The sequence below is a fragment of the Equus caballus genome, chromosome 21 (assembly GCF_041296265.1).
Source record: "Equus caballus isolate H_3958 breed thoroughbred chromosome 21, TB-T2T, whole genome shotgun sequence".
Classification (NCBI taxonomy): domain Eukaryota; kingdom Metazoa; phylum Chordata; class Mammalia; order Perissodactyla; family Equidae; genus Equus; species Equus caballus.
This window is the reverse complement of record NC_091704.1, coordinates 30,612,205-30,632,825: the sequence shown is the minus strand read 5'-3', so window position 1 is coordinate 30,632,825 and position 20,621 is coordinate 30,612,205. Positions and strand designations below refer to the sequence as shown.

Sequence of the window (20,621 nt, the reverse complement as noted above, 5' to 3'; positions counted from 1 at the left end):
TAACGTAATACAAAAGTCATTTATTTATATTTGCCATATTTCCAGACTTTATGATTACCCTGTAGAATTCAACCAATTATTCTAATAGACTGGTGCTTGTCAAATATTTTGGTCTTGGGAACTTTCCACACTTAAAAATTATTGAGAGCTGGCCCAGTGGTGTAGTGGTTATGTTCATGTGCTCCACTTCAGTGACCCAGAGTTTGCAGGTTCAGATCCCAGGCATGGACCTACACACCACTCATCAAGCCATGCTGTGGTGGTATCCCACGTACAAAATAGAGGAAGACTGGCACAGATTTTAATTCAGCAACAATCTTCCTCAAGCAAAAAGAGGAGACTGGCAACAGATGTTAGCTCAGGGTCAATCTTCCTCACAAAAGAAAAAAAAAAAATAGGGGGCTGGCCCCATGGCCAAATGGTTAAGTTTGTATACTCTGCTTCAGCAGCCCACGGTTTTGCCAGTTCAGATCCTAGGCACAGACACGGCATCACTCATTAGGCCATGCTGAGGCTGTGTCCCACATGCCACAGCTAGAAGGACCCACAACTAAAATATACAACTATGTACTGCGGAAATTTGGGGAGAAAAAGCAGGAAAAAAAAAAGAAGATTGGCAACAGTTGTTAGTTCAGGTGCCAAACTTTAAAAAAAAAAATTATTGAAGACCCCCAAAGGTTGCAGGTTATGTCTATCAATATTTACTGTATTGGAAATTAAAACTGAGAAAAATTTTAAATATTTATTCATTCAATAAATAATAAACCTGAGGCCGGCCCCACGGATGAGTGATTAAGGTTCTGTGTGCTCCTCTTCAGTGGCCCAGGTTCTCAGGTTTGGATCCCGGGCGCTGAACTACTCCACGCGTCAGCCATGCTGTGGAGGCATCCCACATACAAAGTAGAGAAAGATTGGCATGGATGTTAGCTCAGGGCAAATCTTCCCCACCAAAAATAATAATAAATCCATTATATGCTAACATAAATAACATTTTAACAAAAAAAAATCTATACTTTCCAAAGCGAAAAAAAAATAGCAAAGGGGCCTATCAGCCCCATAGCCAAGTGGTTAAGTTCTCGAGCTCTGCTTCAGTGGCCCAGGGTTTCCCCAGTTTGGATCCTGGGTGCTGACATGGCACCATTCATCAAGCCATGCTGAGGTGGCATCCCACAGGCCACAACCAGAAGGACCCACAACTAAAAAACATATATACAACTAGGTACCAGGGGGCATTGGGGAGAAAAAGGAAAAATAAAATCTTTAAAAAGAAAATAATGAAAAGAGTGGCATTATTTTACATTTTTCTCATTCTCTTTAATGTCTGCCTTCATGGAAGACAGCTGAGTCCTCCCGCTTTTGCGTTCAGTCTGTTCTGATATGTTGTTTTGGTTGAAGTATATGAGAAAGACCCACCCTCATGAGCATATGCAGTTGGAAAAGAGAAGAACATTTTCATAACCTTTGCAGGTAATTGTGGTATTCTTTTTTGATATTATACCAAAACTGAATAAATAACAGTTTTTAAAAGATTAGTTGCAATGTCGAATTTAAAACCAGTGAACTTTTCATACTGTTCCATTACAACCCATTGGTCTTGCGCCCTTTGGCAGATCTTTTACCCATGTTATAGTGTAACACTATGCATTGTCATTCGGAATGTGTCAGTTCTCTAAAGGGATGAAATCTTCCAAATGTTGACACATTCCTTTATACAATAAAATTTACATTTGTTAATGTGTAATATTAACAATGCTAGTATGCAGTAACATTTAACATAACACTAATCTCAAAAAAATCTTTAAATATTAGAAAGCTGTTAAGCTCATGGTGATGAACACAAGATTTTTAGAATTTTAATTTTTGCTTGAAATCTCAGATTTTAACATTGGCAAAAATATTGCCAGTTGTTTTCCTTAAAGTGGCAGCTTCCCTTTGTTCGTTTTGGGGAAAATGTTTGCCAAATACCCAAATTTGAATATCCATGGTTTTTGTCTGTCAGTCATTTCTTCGAGTAAAAATGGTGTTCCAAAAATAACGTTCTAACTCAAAACAACTGCGTAACTTCTCTTTTTCAAAACAATGTACTTTGGCTGCAGAAGTCCTTCATGAAGCAGACTTCCTGTATCATCCCACAAAATATTAAAAAATTGTACCAACTGCACAGTGGTGAAGAATAAACACAATGACAAGTCAGACAATTTGGTGCCACTGCGTTGATTTGCGTTAAGGCATGAGCAGCTTTGCCCTCCATTGCTTTTGTGCCATCAGTGCAAATGCCAATGCAGCTAAAGAGGTAAGCTCTTAATGTGATTATCAACATTATTTTGATGTCGAAGAGGTCTCAGGCATTCCCAGGGGTCTGTGGGTCACACTTTGAGAACCATGGGAGTAGACTACAGCTCACATAAAAATTCATTGTGTGACAAATGGGTTCTTTGGAGATAAAAGCAATTCTGTAGTGTGCAGTCACTGAGCAGATGGCCTACGGGAGGAAGACTCTTGACTGAAGATCAAACGTCATGTGTCAAAATGCCATTTTCATCGGAAAAATTGTGTTACTTTCTTTGTACGTCATCACATGGGAGATGCTAGGAACCATGAGTGTGGGGAGGCGGGAGATGCAGCGGGAAATCAGGGAGATGAGACTGGAAGGACTCAGGAATCTCAGTGACAGACCTGACTGAGGTGATCGAGAGCCAGGGACCGATTCCCACATCTGGCAGGCAGTGGAAATGCCAGGAGCCACTGGAAGGAAGAGAGGCCTGGGATCTGGCATTCCAGATAGCCTCAGGCAAGAGGGAGCTTGGGCAGAGATTGCTGTCAGCTGTGAGTTGGACATTTCCAATGAGGACATTGTTATGCCAGAGGCCATTGGAGCCCCCTCCCTGGCCCTGCAGCTTAGTTGACAGAACTTTGGCAACATCCTTCCAGATCCCTTTCAGCACACACCTCCACGTTCCAGTCCCAATGTCACAATGAAGTTTCAAGAGAGGAACTAAGTCACTCCTTGCCTCCTCGCACCCCAAAATTGGGTAACCCCCAGATCTTAAATAAACATCTCATGATTTGGTTCCAATAACTCAAGTTTATAGTATAACCTTGCACTTTTTATTTTTGGTGTGAATTGGTGATGTATTTTTAAAACTCTTGTTCTTATTATTCTTAAATCAGTGGACAAAGATAAGATTTGACTACTCTCAGCCTGATGTGTTTTCTCTTAGGGCAGTGGTTCTGGGGGATTTCAAAACACAGGCTCATATCCCACTTCCCTATCTACCACCACCTCCCACTACACCCCTAGCAAAAATATCGTTTTCAGTTTTTTATCCATAATACATTTATCCATTGTAAATCTATAATTTTTTATCCATTATTGTTTAAAATATCTGGGCTGTTAATTAGGAAAGTGATAATGACAGTAAATACTGAGTAAATATCAGTCAGCAACAAGAAAGAAAATAAGTAAAGTTTACTAGAAAAGTTTTTCCATGGTGGCTTTTAGTTAGAACAATAAGTTCTAAATATGTGCTTTTTAAAAAAATAAATAAGTATTGATTCGCTAGCCTATTTTACCCTGTCCAGCAGTCTGCAGATTCTACCTTTAATTAATGCCTGGAAGCAGCACTCTTAACTTCTTTCAATTTGATTGTTGGATCTATACTTTTATTATAGAAAGTGCTCTATAATTTAATACTTATAAAAAAAAGTGCTACTTTGAATTGATCTGTGACCCCGGTAGCACTTTCCCCCCATCTTTGTTCTGTAAGAAGAGCTTCTGTTGGATTTTGATTTATAGTACTAAATATATTCAAACAAAACCATAGCCCAAGGTCCAGTGTTCTTAAGTTTTCATTCAATTAAAGGTAGAAATGAAATTAAGAAGCTCCCTGCGGTGCAGAGAACATGCATATTGGATGAAAGCTTTTATTGGAATAGTAATGGTTCTACTATCACTTATCTGTACCTTTGTCATCGGACCAAACTTCTCTCTTCTGCCCAGGCATTTAGCTCATTATGGATACTTGAATTATTGATAACTAATTAGTACTTAATTAGGGCATTGTGATAATGAGGTCAAAATGCAGGTGTACGTCTATCGATGTCATTGGTTTCCCTCCATTCACCCCAACCCCGGCTCACCATCTTGCATCATGTTTCCACAGGTTCACAAAGGGAATTCGGCAAGCAGCCAGAGCTGACTCAATAAAAACCAAATACAGCTGTCAAACAACTTCCAAAATGCTTATTCTTTTGATAGGGAATCAAAAGCACGGTCTAAAAAGAGTATTTAATTCTTAGTATGTCTTGAATTTGTACAGGGTATTTCTACTAAGGAAATTAAAGCACTACTGAAATTATTTTATCTTAACAAATATTTATTCAATGCCTATAATGTTCAAGACGTTATCCTAGCCACTGTGAGGGATATAAAAACGAATAGGCCTGGTCCCTGCCTTATTGGATCCTAAAATAGAAGTGGGAAGATAATTATAATGCATATGTCATTGTTAAGCCTTATGTTGAAGATACTGTTCTAAGCACTGTATGTACATTTTCTTATTTTCTCCCCAACTATTTGGATAGGTATTATTATCCCCATTTTACCAACAAAGAAACTGAGGCCCAGGAAGAGTATACAATTTACCAAAAGATATTAAGCACCTGAGTTATGACTCAAACTCACGCCTCTTTGATTCCAAAACTTAACCACAATGCTACAAAGCATAAAGACTTAAAATAGTAAAACAAAACACCAAAAAAGACAAAAATATAGCTCAAATATCCCTACATTTTCCCAGTCCACGGGTTAAAAAAAAGTCACAGAAACATCAATAGTGTACAAACCTTGTTTGCCTCACCTACACCCATAGAGTATCTGGCTACCCGCTTGAAATGTACACCCCTCCTCAGTAATTTTTGGAGGGTACAAAAGGAGGTACAGTCTCATACATGCTCACAAATGACTCTATCAGCTGCAGTCATCAGGAGGCACGTAACCGAGGCTTTACGGAACACGAAGAGTTAGAACTAGACCTTGACGGACAGGGAGTCTTACCCTCGATAGAAGAAATAGACTCTCAACTGGCTACAATAATGGTGTTGAGAGGACACACAAATAATTCCATTAACCTATACTTTGTTTTGGGATGCCCTCAGAGATGGTCATTCACACACACACTCAGATTGAACCTGGTCCCCCCATGTCTCAATCATTACTAAATGCATTCAAAGGGTTATGTCTTTGAAGCTTGAATTAAAAACAAGAAAAGTATATGCAAATGTGAAATCGAGGAAGTTGCTGGGTTTTTTTTTTTAGGGAAATGGAATTTTGGGTTTGGTTTCTGTGGAAACACAACACCATATGTTCACTACACCACTGTCTCTTTCTAAGCACACAGAAAGAATGCATTGCCCATGTTCCTTTGCAAGTAAGGAACCAATGGAATATGGATGAAGGTATTCAAGCCATTTGTTACTCTGGTCACTAAAAACATCTCCCTCAATCCTCAAGTATTCTTTTCTCCCTTGTGGGGACTGGGACACCACATGTCCAGATACAATAGTCAAAGGAGGGAAGTTTGACTGGATCCTTGAGTCATAGCCTGGAGGTGACCTGCTGAGAAAAACCACCTGACCTGAGTTAGACTCTGAGGTGAACAAGAAATAAATCTTTGTTCTGTGAAGCCAAAGAGATGGGGTGGTTTATGTTACCAAGGTATAATCTATCCTGACCAATATGGTCCCTTAGCGGAAGCTCCAAGACTCTTAGCAAATATCAGCAACATTTTTTTTTCTAGAGAAATCACTGTTTGTGTTTGATACTTAGGATAATAAACAACTGGAATAGGGACTGTGGGAGACATGGAGTTGTGCCACGCACACATTCCCTGGTGCTATGCTTATAAGAGAGGAAAGGGACTCTAAGGGACTATACCACAAAGGAGCAGCAAGACGTACCTGCATGTACCAGCCGGTCCAGGGGAGGATATGTAGGACTGGGTTCTGAGGTACTTGATCAAGCAGGCTGGAACATAAAATCGGAGGGTGAATAGTGTATTGACTTGGGATTGTTTTTCTGAGACACAGGACTTAGCACCTTGGAGAGAACCCCAGGAGATAGTGCAAACTCAACACTACAAATGGCTCCCAGAAGTTTGGAAAAAGTGACGGACGTGCTAAGTGAAGTTCAAATGCCAGAATTACCGTGGTAGATAGTGGATGAAGAGATTAAGAGGCTCAAGGAAGTTGGCATGCTGGAATGGATATACTATACCTGGCCAGAAGATCCACCAGAAGATTATGTTCCACAGGAAGGCCCACAGGACCCACAATTTGTCAAACCATAAGGTATACACTAGTGAGAGGGGCAAAAAATTCAGTGGTGGCTCCTCTCTGTAGGCCAGGGCTGACCAGGGCAAGAGATGCCATTATAGAACTGAGTCTACTGATAGCAAAGGGAACGCCAGGACCCCAAAGCACACAGTCCAGGTGGCAGCCCTTAACTGCCAGAAGCCAGTAGTCTGCAATTATTGCAAGAACCAGCAAGATTGAAGTGGCAGTCTAGGGTGCCTAACTGAGAATTCAGCATCCAAAGGAGTAAAATAATGGAAGGCAGACAGGGTACTACTCAATTTGTACCAACAGAAAAAGTTAAGGACAGATGACTGGGAGGCCAAGGGCACTCTTCCCAGTAAAAAGTCACAGTCCTTGCCCAGTTTCTGGACCTGAGCCAGGTTTCAGATCCAGACCCATGACTCAAGGTTTGGACAAGTTCCCAGGGGGCAGGACCATGCTACGCCATTAAGAGGGAAGCATATACCTGGTGAGCCTCTTGAGCTTCTGGAGACAGCATATCCCAAATCTAGGGATACTTAACAGCCCGTATACTGGGTGAGACAGAAGGCTGCCAGACTTCTGTGCAGCCTAGAGCAGAGGAGGGCTCCACAGCAGGTCTGGTCTATGGTAAACATAGCCCTGCCTGTAGGGCCGCAGGATCTGTAGGCACTATGGTGTTGGAAGTATCGGTCATAAGGAAAAGGTGCCACGTAGAATTGATGGCAAGTCTCAGTGGAAGAATTACACTACAGAGAGCTACAGGTGTTAATGCCTGTCTCAGTGTCTGCTTCCAGAGAACCCAACCTATGATCAAGGTAAATGGGATACTTGCAACATTGCCACATGAAAAAGATGCAGTATAGAAAAAGGCAAATTAGGCAAAAATACCAACTTCATAGGAAGCATATAACGAGTAGATCTATATGATGTTTCTGTATTTAAAAAAGGGAAATTACCCCCACAAACAGGCAATTCATCACTCCTTCTGTGAAAAATGTTCTGGAGAATATTGCCAAGATCTGCTCTATGAACTTTTCATCAGAAGAGGCCACTGTATCCAAAGTCACACAAGACCCAACACTCAAGCACCAGTGCCAAAGCTTGATTCTCATATTCGCTGATGAAGACCATCAAGGAACCAAAGAATCGCAGAATGTTGGGAATGGAAAGGATTTTGCTGGTCTTCATTCTCACTGATAGAGCCTGACTCATACTATGAAAGCTTCAAATGCCTGATAGTCCTTTTCCCACCTTCCTTTGGGACTATGGCGTGGGACCTAAGGAGAAGTCTGCTGGGGTCTTCTAGGAAACGTTTCCTCCCTAATAAAAAGACTCACGAGGAAGTAAGCCCTTCGGCTCTTCTTTGATCTGGTAAACTCTTGACGCCTGGAACTACAGCAGCCATCTGCAACCGTTGGGAGACTAAAGATGATGGCCCAGTAAGACAAAAGAGCCTGTGTCTTTGATTATATCACTGAGCTGTTGAATCCATCCATGGAATAACCCTGAGTCCAGAATTTGATTTTGACCTAACATGTACCTTATTTTCACTTAGGTATTCTGATTTGCAGCCAAAATCACCCTGATTAGGGATTATCTAATCCAATGGTTTCGTTTCACAGATAAAGAAACAGACTCCAAGTAAATAAGTAACTTGCTCAACATCCACAGTGATTAACTGACAGAGCTACAGCTCAAACGCAGGTGTCCTGATTCTTGGACTAAAGGACTTTCTGCCAACCCTGAGAGAACATTCTGGCTGGAATAGAAGGAAATGAGACGAGCAGAGAGAGGCCTGGTAGGCTCTGAAGAGAAGCAGTCTCAGGCACTGAGGCAGAAGAGGGCCTCCGCTAGTGAGCACAGACCAACAGGACAGGATTCCAGCCAATGGTGAGTGACTCTTCTGCCTTGCTCCTGACCTCTTAGCCCATCCTTGTGTCCCAAGAAAGCCAATTAAAAATAAGCATTGACCATGTCACTGTCCTAGATACATAAAAATAACATTACTGTACATGACCAAAAGCGAACCAGATTCTCTGAATTTTTTTCCAACTTCCAAAAATAGTTAGGACTTTCTGCCAAAGAGAGTGGGGCTTGAATTCCCATGAAAAAAACATCAGTCCATGGCATTTGCTCCAGTGTAGAAATAATTAAATACACACTGAAGAATGGAATTCTCAGTGCTCTCTCACCCCACCAGCCTGTTTTTGAAAGTAAAGAAAAAAAAGTTGGCAACCACGATGTAGTGAAGAAAACGTGAGACCTGGAATCAGGAAACCCGGGTTCTAGTCTGCAGGAAACATTTGTCATTCTTTTTAGTCACCCAGGATCTGACCCTTCCTTTACAGGTTTGAGGAATCTCTCATCTTAAGACACAGAACCCACATCTCATCATATAAGCTTAAAAGGCCAGATCCTTATTTTCCCAGCCTCCCATGCAGCTAGAATTTGGGCATGTGACTTAAGCTCCACTGTGATAGTTAATTTGACATGTTAATTTACAGGGCACAGGGTGCCTAGATATTTGGTTAAATAATATTCTGGGTTTCTGTGAGGGTGTTTCCGGGTGAGATTACCATCTGAATCAGTACACTGGGTAAAGCGGATGGCGTTCCCAATGTGGTGGGCCTCATCCAATGCATCGGAGGTCTGAATAGAACCAAAAGGCAGAGAAAGAGAGAATTCATTCCTGACCTGCCTCAAGCTGGGACATCCATCTTCTCCTGCCTTCAGACTCAGACTGAAACTATACCATCAGTTCTCCTGGGTCTGAAGGCTTGCCAACTGCAGATCCTGGGACTTCTCAGCCTCTATAACCATGTGAGCCAATCCCTTATAATAAATCATATACATATGCATGTATATATATATCCTATTGATTCTGTTTCTCTGAAGAATCTGGACTAATGCATCCACCAAAAAGGCACCTCCTCCAGATTTTGAACAGGAAACCAGTCTGGCAACGAAGTATTCAGAAAGAGGGGTTGATAAAGAGGGGAGAGGCTAGAGAGAGTTGCTTAGACGCTCCTAGCTGAGATTTGACCCGGTGTCACAGGAAGAATCCTGGAGCTTTACAAGAAGACAAAGGGGTGGCGTTTTGTGTTCTCTCCCGGGGCTGAGGCACTGGACAGTACTGATTCACAGGTCAGTCTCTGACTCTTGGCCACACTGGAAGCTCCGTGAAGAGAGAAACCTTCACTGGCCTGTTCATCTCTTCATCCCCAACACCTACCTCAGCACCTAGAGCCCAGGACCTGCTCAAAATGTTTGTTGAGTGAATGAAGTCTGCTTTGTATCGGAACACATCAGCCATTTCTTGCAAATAGGATCATTTTGTTGAGATTTGTTTACTGACCAAATCAAACCCTGCTCAGTGTAGGAACACTGAGGAAACCTCAGGCTAACAGAGGCATCATCACAACCAAAGAGGTTTGAATTTGGATGGAACTGCAGGTTTGGCTTTGATTGGAAGAAGTCACAACACTGAACGCTTCTCTAACGATGACGGGTTAGTGATTGGTGCCTTGGCTGGGAGGGTGATACCTACAACCGCATACACTTTCACACCTCACGCCAGAGGAGCTGGGATTTAAGGTGACAAGACCCGCCTGGACCACCTCTGACCGGACACTCTTCGGCAGTGGCTAAACTGGCATTCTGGTCTTGTTACATTTTGATGTTGCCGTTAAAGGTGAAAGGAGGATCGAGGGAGTGAGCGGATTCCCCCTTCACAGTGTAGCTTGTAATCCAATCCTTAAGTCTTTAATTATTTTCTGGTTGTGTTTATTACAAGAGAGCTTCAACTTAAAAGGTAGGAGCCTAAAGCAAGACTTGTATAAAAATTTAAAATGCAGCTTGTTTTGTCAGAATTATACTTCAGGCCAACGTGTGGGTGTGGCAATGAAAAGGCGGGGCACAAACAGACCCTCAACAGTGCTTCACTGGAACAGAAACTTCTCTGTGCTGATCTTGGGTGTCCTAACAAGCTTCTGTGTATGACAGACACAAGAGCTGACACGCATGAGCACGCACGATGTGCCAGTCACCGGCTAAGCATTCCACGTATGCTAACTCAGGTAATCCTCACAAATCTCAATGAGCATGTTGCCATCATCACACCCATTCTACAGATGAGGCAAGGCAGGCCCAGAGAAGTAAGTAACTTGCCCAGGTTCATACAGATAGGAAGGGAGGAATAGAGATTTGGACTCATCCATATGGCTCCAGAGTCTGTGCCCTTAACTACTACCCAAGTGAACACTAACCAGAAAATTCGGTGCCTCCTGCCTCAGATAACATGGTGCTCATTGCTGAAATGTGAACCAGGGCTAAAAATTGGTTCAGGGGATGGGGAAGAGAAAACACATTTAAGGTCTTTTAAAAAGCCACAAAAATCACCTGTGGAGTCGTTTATTTCTGACTATAAAAATAAGCTGGTAGGAGAAAATGTGGAAAATACAAAAAATGAAGTAAAATTCTCACGTGAATTTGAGTCCTTCACACCCATCCACAGGTCTCACTCATTCATCCGCCCGTCGATACTACCAATTGTTCTGTCTACTTTTGCCAAGCGCTGTGCTTGGCTCAGTGGAACAAGTGAAGTTGTGCGAGTCACATAAACTAACAGAGCTTTAGTTAACTAAAACTGACCAGAAGAGGAAATAAAGCATACCTAAGAAATGTCTTCTATTACCTACAATCTGAGGCAAGCTGTAATTGAAAGTGATACAAACGGAGCACAGAGGATCTTAGCGCAGTAAAACTATTCTCTCTGATGCTATCCATTTGTCAAAACCCACAGAATGTACAACACCAAGCACGAACACTCATGTAAACCATGGACTTTGGGCAATAACGATGCATCGATGTAGGTTCATTGATTGTAACAGATGTACCACTCTGGTGGGGGATGTTAATAACGGGGGTGGCTCTGCATGTGTAGGGGCAGGGGGCATATGGGAAATCTCTGTACCTTTCCCTCAATTTTGCTGTGAATCAAACTATTCTGAAAAAATAATATGTAAAACTGCTCTTAAAAAAATAAACTGCTTTAGGGGTGAGCCCCATGGCTGAATGGTTAAAGTTCTGCATGCTCTGTTTTGGTGGCCCAGGTTTGCAGGTTCGGATCCCAGGCACAGACCTGTTCCACTCATGAGCCATGCTGTGGAGGCATCCCACATACAAAATAGAGGAAGATTGGCACAGATGTTAGCTCAGTGACAATCTTCCTCACAAAAAAAATTAAATAAACTGCTCTAATAGTGAAAGCCCAAAAAAATCTAAAAATAGACAGTTTGAGAAAAAGTGATATGAAGTTAAAATAACTAATGCTTTGTAAGTGTTTACTGTGCGCCACACATAGTTCTAAGAAACTCTCCATGAGTTCACTCGTTCAATGCTCACAACAACGGAATGAGGTCAGACTATCTTTAAATCCCCCTTTTATAGATGATGGAGCGGTGGTGCAGAGAATCTAAGTAAGTTACCAAAAGTCACAGCTAGTAAGTGGTGAAACCAGAATTTGAATCAGGGCAGTGGGCTCCAGAAACCATGCTCCTAAGCACTATTGTCCCCTGTATCCGTGGAGGTTTGGGATAGCTAAGGATGGAGGAAGGATCGTTCAGTGAGGGGCAGGTGCAGCGGGGAGGAAGAAGCTCAAGAATGATCTGAGAGGGGTGAAGACCATTTTAGTCATATGAAGGAGGAGTCCTCATTTTATCCTGTTCCTGAAGTATTTCAGGGCCTCGCAATACTATGTGGTCCAGTTCCACCAGGGCAGAATTCAGATTTCTGGTCGTTGGATGGAGGGTCCTCACCAAGTGAAATGACAACCCTTCCCAGAAAGGCAGCAAGATGATAACCTGCCCAGCGCTGCAGATACACTGCATCTTAGGCCAGAGTTGGAGACAGGTCTCCAATTAGTCATCTTGTCCTGAGCCTCCCTCTTCCTTCCCCTCACAGCAGTCTCAAATCCCTCCCAGCGATGACTTGCCCTTGTCCCTCTTGGGCTGCCCAAGGACACTGTCCTGCCAGCATTCCCCACACTCTTCCTCTCCTAGCACCTCTGCCCAGGTTGCAGTTTGGCCCTAGAGGTCTGGACTGGCCAGGGACAGCCTGAGCTGAACCCCAGAGAACGGGAAATCTCAGTGTTGGCCTGAGGCATGACAAGTCACTCGATAGTACCTCTTACCAGTTAGCACTCCATCCCAGCAGTGCCCTCGCTGTTCATTTAGGTCTGCTGAGAGAGCCAGTCTTGATGGGCCTGCTTCCCTTACTCATTCTCCTTCAAGGGGTATGAGTAAGATTTCCTTCTGACAGAAATTTTTATCTATGGGATTTTAGAAGCATTCAGCCACTTCACAAGTTTGTTTAAAACAGTGCCAAATTATACCTGAATACATTTTCAAAAATGATCTGTGGTAGCTTGACTCTAAAGATGGCCGCCATCAATTCCTACCCTCCCTGTAGGAACACGCCACTCTTCCATCGCGAGGTAGAATCTATTCCTCCATACCCTTGAATCTAGGCTGGCCTGTGACTGCTCTAAGCAATAGAATGTGGTGAAGTGACATTGTGCCAGCTCTGGGCCCCGGCCTTGAAGGGACTGACAGCTTCCCTCCCTACCTCTTGGAGCCCTGAGTGCTATGGAGGAAATCCAGGCCACTTCACTGGCGAGAGGCCACGTGGAGGAGCACTGAGACATCAGATGTGCGTTAAAGAAGCCCTGTTGAATGCCCAGCCCAGGGAAGCCTTCAGATGGCTCCAGCCCCAGTCTCCATGTGACCGCATGAGATCCCAACCAAAACCTGCTGAGTTCAGTCCTCCCAATCTGCAAAATCATGAATAATAAATTGTTTTAAGTCACTCAGCTTTGGATCAGTTTGTTACATAGCAATAGATAACTAAATTACTATCATTCACTTTAATTCAGTAATTCTAGAAATCTAGAAAACATTCTGAAAGATGAACCAAGATTCATAAACAAAGACGTTTAATATATCACTAATAATCACTATAGAGGAGTAGAAAAAAAATAGGATAATAGTTAAGTAAGTTGTATATATGATCTATTATATAGCTATTTAAGTAATGCCTGAGTTTTTAATGTCATAAAATGCTTACAATATATTATCCAAAAATAAGAAATTGAGTCCCCCAAATTACCAAAACTGTAAAATACTGTATGATCACATAATATACATACGTATAGAGATAATTGGAAGCAAATTTGCCAAAATGTTAGCATTTTTAACTGAGTGGTAGGAATGGGATGATTGCTATTTTCTTCTTTATACTTCTCTGGATTTTTCCAAATTTTCTACAGTAGGCGTGTATTTTTATTTTTCTGATCATAAAAGTAACGTATGCCCATTGTAAGAAAAAAAAGAAACATTCAGATAATACAAAAGGTCATAAAGATAAAGTGATAGCCAACCCTCGCCCACCTTATAGAGATAGCCACTGTCAACATTGTAGTGTTAACATTTAGGATTAATTTTCCTCAGCAGATTTCCATATGTCAATGCACATTTCAAAATAGGCTAGGATACTATACACGTTACTTTGTGTTCTGATTTTTGTAATCAAAAGAAAATAAATCTTAAAACGTAAAATTGATATCATTTTTCTCAGGTCATCTCATTGCCTTTTACCCCTCCTCTTACATAGGGGTTTGCAGAGATGTGCAGATATACACAAATAATGTAGCCACAGGAGCATACATACCATGTCCCAAAACAACATTGTAAAAACTGCGCCACTAAGTAGTAATCCATAAACGAGGAAAGTTGGTATTTAGCAACTTTGAGGAAAAGGCTTCTTGGCGCTCCCTTTGCCCTTATCGTAGCTGGTCTGCCTTGGAGGACCTTGAGCCTGACACTCAGTTCACAGCAAGAGAGCCTGTTGAGCATAGAGGTTACAGGCAGAGCTCTACCCAGCCAGCCTGCCCGAGTTAGAATTCCTCCTCCCACACTTCATGCTGGCTCTCTGACCTTGGGCAAATGACTTAACTTCTGTAAACCTCCATTTCTTTATCAAAAAAAAGAGGCAATTCTATTAACGACCTCAAAGGGATACTGTACACATTGAACTGGGCTGTCCATGTGATGTGTTTAGCACATTCAGTTAATATCTAGGTAGTGGTGATGTCATTACTGTTTCTTTCCAGAAAAAGTTGTCACATTTGATTTGGCTTGAACTCCACCCAGATAACCAGCTTTTAGTCCTTGAACATATTTTGCCTACATTGTGTAGAAAGATTTCAATTTAGGAAAGAGAAAAAAAATCAAGGCAGCAGGCATTATACATTATATGGAATGTATATCATAATAAAATAATGTTCCACAGTCTGTTAGTGTCCCATGATGGGTAATAACAAAGAGTTTGGAAGTGGGAAGAAAGGTTAACATTTAGGTTTTTATGCATTTTGCTGTGCATTAGATAAAATAACAACAACAACAGGAGGAGGAAGGGAAGAAAAGAAGGGCAGCTACAATTTTTACCTGCTTTCCATATGCCAAGCAGCAGGCTCAGGGCAGTTACAGACCTGAATCCTCCCTACAAGTATTATTTACCCACATTTTACAAATGGGGAAACTGAGGCTTACTCAGATGAAGCAACTAGCCTAAGGACACACATCTGGTAAATGGGTGAACCAGGATTTGAACCCACTGTGTTTGATTCCAAACCTCTGAGCTCAACCACAAGGATAATCTTCCCAACAACTCCATGAAGTGGGCTTTACCTGGAGCATTACCCAAGGTCACCACCTAAGAGGGTTTTCCTGGTGGAATTTACTAGAGCTTTTCTGGAATAGTCATTCCCTCATACCCCACATATATTCATTCCCTGTTCAGAGGCTGATTTCATGGCTGCACATTAAAATTATCCAGAGAGGATTTGAAATAGAGCAACCTTCTCTACAGAGATTCTAATGTACTATGTCTGAGTGGCCCCAGGCCCCACTTGGCCCAACTGAGCCAGTTTGGAGAAGCACCGCCCTTGACGTTGCCAGGAGCACCCACTGCTTCCTAATGGACGCTCAGGTGGTTTCCCCACCCCCTCAGCTCCCCAGGGACTCCTTCTCCCTCCAGCAGCACCTCCAGCTCTTGTCCTGGGTTTGTTCTCTCTCATTGATTCTCTGCTCTGTCACCAGTGACCTTAAGACACTTTCCTGAGTGATCCACCTTCCCCTGCCCCTTTCAAAGTTTCCTAGAAAGCTTTGGTGAAAGCATGTTCTATTCCTTTGTTTCAGTGAGCGTGGGGAACTGCTCTGCAGTTTCAATAATAAAAAAGAAAAGAGATGCTCAAAATCACCATTTATCGTTCCTAGAAACCTATTCTTATCAATGATTTTTAAGGATAAAGAAGAGAAGACTTGCCAGGCCCTTCCTGCCCCTAAAATTGCCTGGCAGGAATTTTGCTGGCCTCTTAGGAGTGCATTCTTCTGGATAGAGGGTCATTTTGTGTCTTGAGGGCTGGCTGACCCTGAGGAGCTGTAGCTTCTGTTTTCTAAAAGTTACATTGCACAGTCTGTGGAAGACTCTTATTATGTGGATCTTATTGCTCAAAGAGTGTTCAGTTCTTAAAATTCTCAGACTTTCTAACTGCTATAAGGGAAAACCACACTGATTTATTCACCAGTAAAACCATATTAAAATATGCCCTAAACTAATGCATCTAGGTCTTTTGCTTAAAATGATGCACCACTGCTGTTTCTGTTGACTGCTCCCTCTGAGTGTTCTATATTCACATATGGAATACAATTCTGAAAATACTTCTATTGACCTATTTAAGTCTTTATCTTCCCCTTTTAGTTGTTTATCTCCACCTCAAATAGCTCACAGAGGCATCGGTCAATGTAAAACTTTTACTACTTTTCACTGAAAAGCCCTTTTCTGTGGGTTTACATTAGAGATGAATTGATTATTCTCTCTCCCCATCTCTGACAGTTTAGCATCTATGTGGCCACAAGAAAAGCTTTAAATATCTCAACCTTCAGCTCTGCCTCTGGTAAGAGTCAGGAATAAGAATGATGATCTTGTCTGAACAATCTGAAACCGATTCCAGCCTCTACAGAAGGTTTTTCTGGTTTTGCACCCCAGAAGAATCAGAGACCGAAAGTAGAACGTAAGCACTGAAACCATGACGTTGCTCCCCTTGAAAGCTCTTTGGCTCGATTTGTCTGCACCTCATTATTAATTTACCCTTTGTTGCAGCAGAGACTGAAAGAAAAACGTCTAAGGACCAAGTCTTACAGAGCCCTGACTCAACAAAACGGATGCGGTCTACCCGGCTGACCTGGAGAGCAGTCCCAGACCAGCACAGAATTTGGAACAAATGCTTCCCGCGACACGAGGCTGCTTCTTTTCCAAACTGGCCTTGAAAAAAATACACAGAAAAATGAGTTAAAAAATGCTTCAGAAAGTTACTAAATTAAGCAAACGTATCTAAACTTAAATAACTAGTCACTTAGGGGTAATTTATTGATTTGAAAAACAAGGTGACTGAGAATTTTGAAATCCTAATTTACAAATTATATAACTTAATAACTATTAAAAGCCACTCAAATCATCTATTTATTGTAATCATTAGCATCTCTGAAGATACAGCAAAACAAACGAGATATACTCAGTCTTAGAGATGACATGGAATAAACTGGAATCAGAACCAGGCAACCAAGAGGTGGACCAGATCTCTGTAGTATTTAAATACGCTTGTTTACAACTCCTCCATGGACACAGATATATTCATGTCTGTGGATACACATACACACGCAATCTTTTTCTGGACTGATAATCACAAATAATGGTTGTGTTTAGTTTTCATTTAATGTTCAGTTTAATGCTGCTCAATTAAACTTTCTAACCACATACTAGCAACAGTTTCTTTTTAATATAACAAGTGTTATCTGGGTAGTGAGAATATAGCCCATATAAATTTTTTTCTATATTCTTATATTAAAAACCTAATAAATCCTATTTTAAAATTAAATATCATTACCCATTCTATCATTCCAAAAATTGGGGAAGTGGGGAAGCCATCACATTAAAGTTAAAGCAAATAGAAAAACCTTATGCAAGATACTCCCTAGGAATCCAAACGGACTTTTTCCCATTAGCATATTTATTTCACTGCCCATTCATAACCAGTAGATTTTAGTTTTATGTTCTAGTTTTTAAAAAATTCTGAAATTAAAAAAGCACCTCAAGATACACCAGAATAGGAAGTTTTTTGAATGCTGACAAATTATCATATGCCATATTTTAAGTAGAGCCATAGGAAAAAAAATAATAATCTAGAGTTCCATGAGCTCTACTGCAGATTTTGGGTCTAGTCTGCTGTTCCTCATAGTTATGGGTACTTTTGTACTTCTTAGTTCCTCACAAAGTATCATTGTTCCATTTTTTCCATTGTCCAGCCACCAAGAACCTTGACTAAAGAACCAGCAGTCTGTGCAGAGTTTGAATTCACCATTAGCGCCCAGGGTAACCTCAGTCCACAGAATGTAAGAAGACAAGTGAGGCAATGTTTGTGGAGCCCAGCGGCTGAACCCGCTCTACCATGGAAGAAATGCCCCAATTGTCCTTCCTAAGAAAAATTGCCACAATTCCCCATAAACAAGCAGTTGTCCGTTGACTGTTATAAATAGACTTTAATACACAACCAGCTGTCTGAGAGAGAGTTTATAACTGTTGACCAAAGACACAGTAGGGATGGGAAATGGGCGATTTCCACAGAGCAGGAGAATGGCTTGTCTGCAGTGGGTGAGGTTACACACAGACACCCCATTTAAAATATGTCAGCGTGCCTAGATTAAAGCTAAAATTAGGGGACAGCTCAACGGGCTTCATGTGAGAGTCGTTTCAATAGATACTGTATTCTTCTCTCATGAGCACTCTTGAGTTCAGGATTGTGAAATAAGAGACAGTTACCAACAGATATCCTGTAAAGTGCTGGTCACAAGAGATATTTTAGATGATACAGAGCAAGAAGCACCAGTTTGGTTGCGATAAGAACTAACCTCTGCCCCCATCTCTTCCCCATTTCCTGTACTGTTTTCCTTTATCTTTTCCAAGATGACTCTCATTTTTCTTCTTTCCCAAACTCCCCAGATAATCTCTCTCTCTAATAGAGTGTTTCTGCACAGTTTATTTTAACCAGGCCCAATCCCTGGGGCAAGATGGTGCCTCAAATATCTGATGGGGTGTGACAGAGAACAGGGCCCAGAGCAGCCAGCCAGCCAAGGGCACGTGCCTGTCTGCAGCACAGCAGGATTCCACCCATGGCTGCTCTGAGTTCTGATCAGCCAGCCAGACATAACTGGATGTGGCCCAGGCTGAAGGTGAATGGGATGTTCTTGCAAAGTTCAGTAGAACTAAGCAAGGAGGACAAACATAGCTGAGAGAGATAAATATGGAAATAAAGGGGCGGGTACAGAAGACAGACAGGGAGTAGAATCCAGAAGGAAAGACTTATGAGAATGTTTCTTCCCTTAGCAAAATAAGTAGTGATGAAGAAAGAACAAAAAGATTACATTTTAATAGAAGACAGCAAATTATATGCATTTTTTAAGCGTACCTTTTCCTAAATGTCTGTCAATATGCTTTGAGGCACCGAATTTTTTCAAATGAGTTCCTAGTTTGATCCTTACTCCCTAAGAAATTTACATGGTACTACAAGTTTTGAAAAATTCACTCGAAACAAAAACAAGTCTATTCTGATTGCCTTTGAACTATCTATCTAGAGCTGGGACCCATCCTGTGATCCCAGCTGACCCTCAAATTAACATGAGTGAGAAAGTTTATGGTTAGAGCTTAAATTAGAGAACTTTGTTTCCCCTTCTGCTTGAGAGACATGCAATTTAAGACTGGGCCTATTTTTTAAGAATTAGAAGTTCTTCTAAAGATTGAAAAACTTTAAACTGAGTAGGCAAAGCAATGTACCTCTAGAGATGTTTACCAAGAAGATCTGAGATATTTGAAACATCACCTACTACGAATCTATAGATGACTACCCTTTTCTCAATGAACTGCTCTTCCTCAGTTTCCTCTTCTAAAAGCAGCACCGACCTCAGAGAGTTCTAACAGGATGGAATGAATTAGAGTGCCTTGCACCTGGCACTCAATAGTGTAACCTATTACAAACTAATTCGCTTTAAGATTTCCCATTGTTTCTTTTCTCTTCCAGGGTAACTTTTTACGGAAGTAGAACATTCAGACAAAAGTGCACATCAGTACACAGTTTGATGAATTTTCACAAACTGAACATACCTAGGAGACCCCTGCCCCGATTAAGAACATTCTCAACGCCTCAAGAGCTCCCCTTATGCTCCCCTCCAGCTAACGGTAACCATTATCCTAACAAATTAGTTTTGCTTTTAAAAATATTTTTTATGTTTAATTGTGGTAAGACACACATAACATAAAATTTACCACCTTAACCATTTTTAAGTGTACAGTTCCATGTTCACACTGTTGTGCTACCATCACCCCCCCCCATCTCTAGAACCCTTGTCATCAGCCCAAACTGAAACCCTGTACCCATTCAACAATCTCTCCCTAGTCCCCCTCCCGCTAGACCCCGGCACTTTCTATCTCTATGAACCTGACTATTCTAGGTACCTCATGTAAGTGGAATCTTATAGTATTTGTGCTGTTTTGCCTATTTTTGTTCTTTATAAAAACGGAATCATATAGTATGTACTCTTCTGCGTCTGGCTTTTCCCCCTCGAGATCACATCTGTGGGATTCACGACTCCTGCTGCAGACAGTTCTACTTTATTTGTCCTTATGACAGAATATTCCTCTGTGTGAATATACCACAACCACTGGTGATGGGCATTTGGGTAGTTTCTAGTTTGAGGTTTTACACACTAGATCTTTTGGTGAAATATGTGCCTGGGAGTGAGATTGCAGGGCTTGGCAGTCCAGTGGACCCATTACTTTAGCACAAGTCACCACAGAGAAGTGATCTCTCGTTTCCTGTGACTTATGAGTTCTTTCATGAAGAAAAGCAATACATTTGAATACATACGATGCCACGGGCTCTGCCCAGGACAGTCCTTCTTTCCCCAGGGTTTATCTGCCCACCCCACTTACCTCAATTCCTCCCACCTCAAATCTACTCTCCAGCTCCACTGAGATTTCTGCACTTACCCGAATGCCGTTCTCTTGCTCTCTTCTCCCTAGGCCAGTGTGGGTGCTGCTTTGTTCGGGCCGGGAAACATCTCACTTCCCCTACCCTCTTTCACTTGGTTTGCCAGCTGCTTGTCACTCAGACCTCA

At 41.7% G+C, this 20,621-nt stretch overlaps 2 long non-coding RNA genes across 3 annotated transcripts; one reads left to right on the top strand and one right to left on the bottom strand.

Moving 5' to 3' along the window:
• Nucleotides 1–2: 2 nt before the first annotated feature.
• Nucleotides 3–20,583, bottom strand: LOC138919941 (uncharacterized). The gene is made up of 4 exons (XR_011430535.1): nucleotides 20,494–20,583; nucleotides 16,637–16,716; nucleotides 5,959–6,025; nucleotides 3–876 (listed from the first exon to the last, which is right to left on the bottom strand). It is a non-coding gene; the product is annotated as an uncharacterized lncRNA (long non-coding RNA).
• On the top strand, nucleotides 8,033–19,683 carry LOC138919940 (uncharacterized). Of its 2 annotated transcripts, none has more exons than XR_011430533.1 (3): nucleotides 8,033–8,226; nucleotides 16,288–16,465; nucleotides 16,558–19,683. It is a non-coding gene; the product is annotated as an uncharacterized lncRNA (long non-coding RNA). The 2 variants fall into 2 exon arrangements; XR_011430534.1 differs by having other exon boundaries at nucleotides 16,555–17,320.
• Nucleotides 20,584–20,621: the final 38 nt, after the last annotated feature.